At 41.9% G+C, this 8,092-nt stretch overlaps 1 non-coding gene across 1 annotated transcript; it reads right to left on the reverse strand.

Moving 5' to 3' along the window:
* Window positions 1–3,694: 3,694 nt before the first annotated feature.
* LOC130983695 (small nucleolar RNA R71) lies at window positions 3,695–3,798 on the reverse strand. Its single transcript, XR_009087674.1, has one exon. It is a non-coding gene; the product is annotated as a small nucleolar RNA R71 (small nucleolar RNA).
* Window positions 3,799–8,092: the final 4,294 nt, after the last annotated feature.

Consider the following 8,092-nt stretch of genomic DNA (forward strand, 5'->3'; position numbering starts at 1 on the left):
TAGAGAAGATCATTAGGGATCAGAGATGTTAGTTTTCATGAATTGATGTTAGTCAAATTCCTCTCAATCATGGGTATAGATCTATGGCAAGTGGGTGATTGAACCCCAATCTCTTGGTGATTCAATCTCTCTCAACATAGCCAATTGCCACTCTCGTGATCTAATTGTTCATGAGAAGAGATGAAGCTCATATATTATCCAGCCACACAATTTCTATAATCTCAACCAAGGAGAGTTACATCTCACATACTAACCAATGTATATTGATTAAAGAAATCATGAAAGGATGAACTCTAAACTGAATTATGTGGTTCATTCCTCAAATTCACCACATAATTCATGTAGATTAACCCCTCTCTCGATGGTGGTTGAATCTATGAAGAGCAAGAGTTCCCTCTTTAGATCAACCACTAGAATTGAGGAGGAAAGATGGGTTCATCAATCCATTCCAACAAACAGAGCTCCTCCCCCTAATGAAAGTGGGGTTTAGTGAGTCATTGCTCCAAATTCAACAACAATTGCCATAAACAAGAATTAAACTAAGTGTAAAGGAAGAAGAAGAAGAAGAATGAAGTGCTTAAAACTTGAACATGAAGAAGAAAAATTCCAATAGAAAACCAAAGAGAACTCTCTCGGAAGTACCCCAAAAGAGTCTTCAAAATTCAAGTGCTAAAAGTGTATAAAAATTCTAAGTGTCAAAAAAAGTATTCAAAAGTGTAAAAGTCCCCCACAAGTACATCAACCTCTTCTTTTTATAACACTCCCAAAACTTCTTCAGAGATCTTCAATTTGGGTTAGCAATGTGGGCTTTCTCATTGTTGAATTCTTGGCTCAATTGGAGGTGTTTTGGCCTTTGTGATGAATAGGGGAAGTAGAGCAAGTTGGCACCAATTCTGGCCCATTGATGGGCGTTGTTGGCAATAACTCAGGCCTTAGTGCACGTTGGCAACATGCATGCCAATTTCCTGGAAGTGAGTTTGAGACTTGGGCGTTGCTAGCCCAAGTTGTTGCAAACAACTTGCTCTTCCTCTTCTTGGCCTTACTTTCATGCTAAATGTAGCCCAGAATTTGAGTGTCAACCTTCAGCTTCAATATGGACTATTATACATCATTGGAAAGCTCTTGATGTCTATTTTCTAATGCCACTGGAATCACCTCAATTGGACTTTCATAGCTCAAGTTATGGTTCCTCAAAGAAGGTAAGGTCAAGCTGCCAAGTTGTTGCCAAGTTGTTGTGAATAACGCACTCTCAACCCCAAGTTAGCAACGTGCTCGAGCATCACTCTCCCAAGGCAAGGACTTGAGGCTGGCGTTGTTGCAAAACACGCCCCCTTTGTGCACGTTGGCAACGTGCTCGATCCCATATCCAAGGATCATCTCTAGCTCCCTTGAATTTCATTTCATGTTCTTGTTTTTAGGGCCTAAAGATGACTCTGGTTTGGCTTCAATCTTGTGCTCCACCATGGACTATTATATATGGTTGGAAAGCTCTGAATGTTAGCTTTCCAACGCAACTGAAAGTACTCAATTTGGATCTCTGTAGCTCAAGATATCTTCCATTGAAGTGGCCATGTTCAGGCTGCCTTGTTTTGGTAAGTTGGCGTTGGCAACGCCCATCTAGCGTTGGCAACGTGAGTGGTGCGGCATTTGGGCGTTTGGAACGCGGTTGGTGCGCCATTGGGCGTTTGGAACGCGGTTGGTGCGCCATTGGGCGTTTAGCAGCCTGGTTGGTGCGCCATTGGGCGTTTGGCAACTTGGCTGGCACCAAAACTTGGTGCCTAGCCAAGCTTTCTTGTGTGTGGCGTTGGCAACTTAATTCTAGAGTTGGCAACGCCAGCTCCTTTTCTTCCAGGGCTCCATTTGTTGCTTGGTTGTGTGGCGTTGGCAACGCCCATCTTGAGTTGGCAACGCCAGCTCCTTTTCTTCCAGGGCCAAGCTTGATTGTTTGGCATTGTTAGCCTGCGTTGTCCTCAAAAACGCCCCTCATTTCTAGGCTGGCAACGTGCTCGAGGCTCCAAATCCAGGGCCAAGTTCCTTGTGTGGGCGTTGGCAACGCCAGCTTCAAGTTGGCAACGCCAACTTTGCTTCCTCCAGGGCCAAGGTCCTTGCTTGGTGTGGTTGTGTGTGGCGTTGGCAACTTGGTTCTAGAGTTGGCAACGCCAACCTTGCTTCCAGGGCCAAGTTCCTTGCTTGTGTCTTGTGTGTGGCGTTGGCAACTTGATTCTAGAGTTGGCAACGCCAACCTTGCTTCCAGGGCCAAGTTCCTTGTGTGTGAGCGTTGGCAACTTGGTTCTAGAGTTGGCAACGCCAACTTTGCTTCCAGGGTTGCCAAGCTTGCTTGGTATGGTTGTGTGTGGCGTTGGCAACGCCAATCTCAAGTTGGCAACGCCAACTTCTTGCCTTGGTTGCCTCCAGGACCAAGCTTGCCTTGTGTTGTGGAGTTGGCAACGCCAGTCCCAAGTTGGCAACGCCAACTTCTTGCCTTGGTTGCCTCCAGGACCAAGCTTGCCTTGTGTTGTGGAGTTGGCAACGCCAATCCCAAGTTGGCAACGCCAACTTCTTGCCTTGGTTGCCTCCTTCTTGCCTTGTGTTGTGGAGTTGGCAACGCCAATCCCAAGTTGGCAACACCAACTTCTTGCCTTGGTTGCCTCCTTCTTGCTTCCATGCTTCCTTGTTTCATCACCTATCATCAACATGGGAGATAGCTTCAAAGTCTTACCAATTCAAGCAATAAATTTCATGAGATTCATTCATACTCATTCATATATGCATTCCTTAAATCATTTGCATGAATTTGGCTAGAATTAACATGTTCCTTGATATCATCATGCATGGAAACAAAACTCATAAAAGGACTTGTTTATTTAGAGAAAATGAGTGAATTTAAACTAAAACTAACTAAACTAACTAACTAATAATGCAAATATGCATTTGCATCATGTACCAAGGATGATGGACTCATCCTCATCCTTCCCAGTGTCTAGGATTATGAAATCAGCAGGGATGTAAAGGCCTTCAACCTTTACCAAGACATCCTCAACTGCTCTAACCATACTCTTCCATTAACCAAGAGTATTTCACTTGTTTATTGCCTGTGCTGTGTTCTTGTATGACAGGTAGGAGAGGAGAGACATCAACTCCTCCATATACCGAACCAGAGAGGACCCTTCATAAACTTAGAAGGGAAGCAAGAGGGAAGAGAGTACTGGGAGAAGAAGAATCTGAAGGAGAATCTGAGGACAATTTTGAGGAAGCTCTAGATCTCAACATGGATAGAGAAGTTCACAACCATGAGAGAGCTGATGGAAACAATGCCATTCCCGAGAGGAGGGTTCTTGGTTCATACATAAACCCAACCTCTGGGAATTGTGGTAGCAGCATTCAGAAACCACCCATTCAGGCCAACAATTTTGAACTCAAACCATAGCTAATATCACTGGTGGAGAATCATTGTTCATTTGGTGGGAGTGCTAATGAAGATCCAAACCAACATCTCACAAAATTCCTGAGAATTTGCGACACTGTGAAGTCCAATGGAGTCCAGGAAGATGCCTATAAACTGCTCTTGTTCCCATTTTCACTTAGGGACAAGGCAGCTAAGTGGCTGGAATCATTCCCAAGGGGGAGCCTAACAACCTGGGATGAGGTGGAAAGCAAGTTTCTGGCACGTTTCTACCCCCCACAAAAGGTCAAGAGGCTTCGATCTGAGGTTCAGACTTTTAGACAACAAGATGGTGAAACTCTCTACGAGGCATGGGAGAGGTTCAAGGATTTGACAAGGAAATGCCCACCAGACATGTTCCATGACTGGGTGCAATTGCATATTTTCTATGACGGACTTTCTTATGAATCAAGGAAGGCTGTAGACCATTCATCAGGAGGTTCATTGAAAAGGAAAAAGACTGTGGAAGAAGCCATTGAAGTGATTGAGACAGTGGCTGAGAATGAGTACTACTATGCTTCAGAGAGACACAACACTAAGGGAGTCATGGAGCTGAACCATGTTGATACAATTCTAGCCCAAAACAAGGTGTTTGCCAAGCAACTAGCAGAGCTCACCAGGAAATTAGAAACAAATCAAGTGGCTACAATACACACACAAGATCAAGAGGAGGTAAGCACCGAAGGAGGTGATTGGGAAGAGGCCAACTATGTGGGAAATCAACAAAGGCAACCATATGATCCACATTCCAACACTTACAACCCAGGCTGGAAAAACCACCCAAACTTTGGGTGGGGAAACCAGCAAACCCAACCACAAAACCACAAACCTTACAACCCCAACCAACATAACAATTCCACATACCAAAACTCAAACCAAAGATCATACCAAGCCACACAAAACACTTACTCCCAACCACCATATCATGGCCAAAATAATCAACCTGCCCAACCTAATCCGAACCAACAATTTCAAGATCAATTAAACAGGATAGAAGGAATGCTTGCAAACATGGGTCAGGACATAAGTGAGTTGAAAAGCTTTAGGGATGATGTGAGATCTACCTTAAGGAACCATGGTGAAAAACTCAAGAGGATGGAGTCTCGAGTAGGAGAGCTATCTCAACAGGCCCTCAAGTCAACTGCAGTGTTCCCTAGTGACACAGAAAAGAATCCTAAAGGGGAACAAAAGGGAGTGAGATGGGAAGAATGCAAGGCCATCACCATATTGAAGGAAGTCTCAGAAGAAGAAGGAATCAGACCCTCAGAACAGGAGCCAAAAATCTTGAAGGAAGGTGTGGAAGAAGCTAAGCAGGAAAGTGAAACTGAGCAAGCCAAGGAACTGCAAAATAAAGGCATGCTGGAAACATACCAACCAAAAGCACCATTTCCTCAGAGGTTAGGAGGAGGTGAAAAAGGGAAAACATATTCAAGGTTTTTAGAGACATTTAAGTCTCTCCATATCAATATTCCCTTTCTTGAGATTCTCCAGCAGATGCCTACACATATCAAGTATTTGAAGGAATTGCTGAGCAAGAAAAGAGTTTTGAAGGGAGGACAAACTGTAATAATGAACAAAGAATGCAGTGCCCTCATCAAGAAGGACATAGTCTCTAAGAAAATAGACCCAGGAAGTTTTCATATCCCCTGCATCATAGGGGAAACAAAAATTGACAGAGGATTCTGTGATCTAGGAGCTAGCATAAATGTGATGCCTCTGACTCTTATGAAGAGGCTACAACTGAATGAGGTGAGATCCACTGATGTAATCATACAACTGGCTGACAAAACTCAGAAGCAAGCTGAAGGGGTAGTTGAGAATGTGCTGGTGAAAGTGGGAAATTATTTCTTCCCCACAGACTTTGTCATTTTGGACATGGAGGAAAGCTAGCTACACCCTATCATTCTGGGAAGGCCATTTCTAGCCACTGCTAGAGCGCTCATAGATGTAGAACAAGGAGAGCTAATTTTGAGAATACATGATGAACAGCTCATTTTCCATGTCTTCAAACCTGCATCTGAGCCTGAACCAGAACCTGAAAAGCCTAAGGATGATAGTAGCCATCTGTGTTTGGAGGAAAGCAACCCAGCAGCTGAAACTCTGAAACAGTCCTTGGAAGGCAAACAAGAATTGCAAGAGTTAAAGCCACAAGAATCAATAGAAACAGCTCAGAAGGATCCTCCTGGCATAAGGGTCAATGAAGAAATCCTCAAGAGAGAGAGAAGAATTGCAAAGAAATTGCCAAGAGGGTAGAGAAACAAGAAAATTCCCACTGAAGGTTTCTCTCCGGGAGATAAAATGATATCAAGTCATTATCTGCCAATCCCACTTGGCCTCAAAACCATTCCTTCCCAACTCCCTCAAGTGTTCACAATCAGGAAAGTTCTTTCTATGGAACATTTGGAAATCATGAAGGAATCAAATGGGGACGTTTTCATAGTGAGAGGAGAGGACATCAAGCACTACAATCCACCCTAACAAGGGACAACCGTCAAGCTAATGACGTTAAAGAAGCGCTTGTTGGGAGGCAACCCAACCTGAGGTAATACTCCTTTGCTGTTTCTTTTATTTGTTTCAATAAAAAGGTGAAGTAGTTTCTGTGCATTGCAAAGAATTAAGTTTGGTGTTTCACACCAAACAATGAATTCGTGGATCAATAATTCAAAGGGGAATGTGTGACTCTAAGTTTGGTGTTCCACCATACAGATCAACTGAACACAACAACCTTTGAATTATATGAAAGGAACAACCATTCTAAGCAATCACAGAAATGCTTAAAATCCTTAGCAGCAACTTCATTCCAAGGAGAATTCAAGGATTCAAAGAGCAGAGGAGTAAGTAGGAGACTAAGTTTGGTGTTCACACACCAACTTAAGACTCAGACACTTGCCCATACATAGTTGAGCTAACCACTCAAGTGCTTGAGAAGCAAGCAACTTCATCACTCTTTGCAGGAAAGGAAAAAAGGATCTTAGAAAGAACATGAAGCAACAACTAGGAGAAGAAGGAGAAATCAAATTGTTTCCTGGCAACAAAGAGAAAACAAGAAATTTCACAAGGTGGTGTTGTTCCTTGACCATTCTTTAAAAGGCAAACAAAAGCATGCTTGTTCTGGTTTAAACTGTAATTGTTGAATCTTTCTGGAATGTGAAGTTTTTAGTATGAGTGTTGGTTTACTGCTTTGAATAAAGTGAATGCCTAGATGTTTGGATATAACTTCACCTTCTTAAACAAATGCTTGCCATGCTTGTTCTGTTTCCAAAAATAAAAGAAAAGTTTGAACAAAAGTAACTTGGCTCAATTAGTGACAAATCAAGTAGAATTAAGTGGTGGTATGCATGCTTGATTGTTTAGTCAGATCACTGGAAATTGAGTGTAGAATTATCATTTTTGTGTAGAAGTTTGAATACTGTCTATGGATCTTGATGAATAAATGTCTTTGGCCATGAAAAAGAAAGAAAAAGAAGAAGAAAAAGCCACTGAAAAAGGGCAACCAAAAGCAAAAAAAAAAATTGAGAAAATAAGCTATGCACCAATGGTTTGAACTTCTGAGACAAATGCCTGTGGTGTTTATGTATTAAGGATATGCTTGGATGAATAGGTTCTGAGGAGTGTTTCAACACTTGGTAACTTGGGTTAACTAACCCGGGATTATCAACCAAAAGTCCATTATCAAGAGCAACCTAAATACAAAACATTTAGTCACACAAAGAGGTGCTGGGCACCAATGTCTCAAGAAGAAATGTGAACTAAAATGCCTGTAGTGGATATGTGTAGTGCACTGATAAGAAAAAGAAAATGCCAAAGGCTTGTGCAACACATGACACTGAGCAAACAAGGAGCAAAGGAGCTCTAAGAAAAAGAAAAACAAAGAAGGAAAAAGTGCCAAGGACATAAGAATAACAAGAGGCCATAGCAGTGTTTGATGGATGCAATGAAAAAGTGATAATCTTACCTGATAAGAATGAAAAAGTGATGCTGCAACTTTCTGCATAAAACCCTTCTGATGAACTTCAAGTGCTTGCTAATATAGCCAATGTAATTGCTTTCTGTTTCATACTTTCTTCTCAAATAACTCAGGACTTGCTTAGGGACAAGCAAGTATTAAGTTTGGTGTTGTGATGCCAAGGCATCTTAGGCTAGTTTCACTAGCATTTTTCTGTTAGTTTTAGTTGTTTTATGCATTTTCTTGAGCTTAAAGTAACCAAGAATGGTTAAATGAATAACAAAGCAATGAACCATCCAAACAGTATGATTTTGATGCAAATTCCATGAGTTTTTAGTTATATTACTTGAATGCTATGAATGGAAGATTTCTCATGAAATTTTGCAAGACTTTGATGCAGTTGTTTGGATGATTTCAGGGAAGAAGAAGCTAGGCAAGGAAGCAACAAAATCAATAAAGGAAGCTTGAATATCACATGTGGAGTTTAAGCTCCAGTTTAAGCTCCAGTTTAAGCTTAAACTGGAGCTTAAACGCCAAAATCATGAAAGCTGAGGAAAAGCTGAAAGTGGCGTTTAACCTCCAGTTTAACCTTAAACTGGAAGTTAAACGCCAGAAATGAGAAATGCACCAGGGAGCCATTTCCACGTTTAAGCTCCAGTTTAACCTTAAACTGGAGCTTAAACGTGTTCGACCAAAATTCTCCT

This window comes from Arachis stenosperma, chromosome 5 (assembly GCF_014773155.1).
Source record: "Arachis stenosperma cultivar V10309 chromosome 5, arast.V10309.gnm1.PFL2, whole genome shotgun sequence".
NCBI classification, from domain to species: Eukaryota; Viridiplantae; Streptophyta; class Magnoliopsida; order Fabales; family Fabaceae; genus Arachis; species Arachis stenosperma.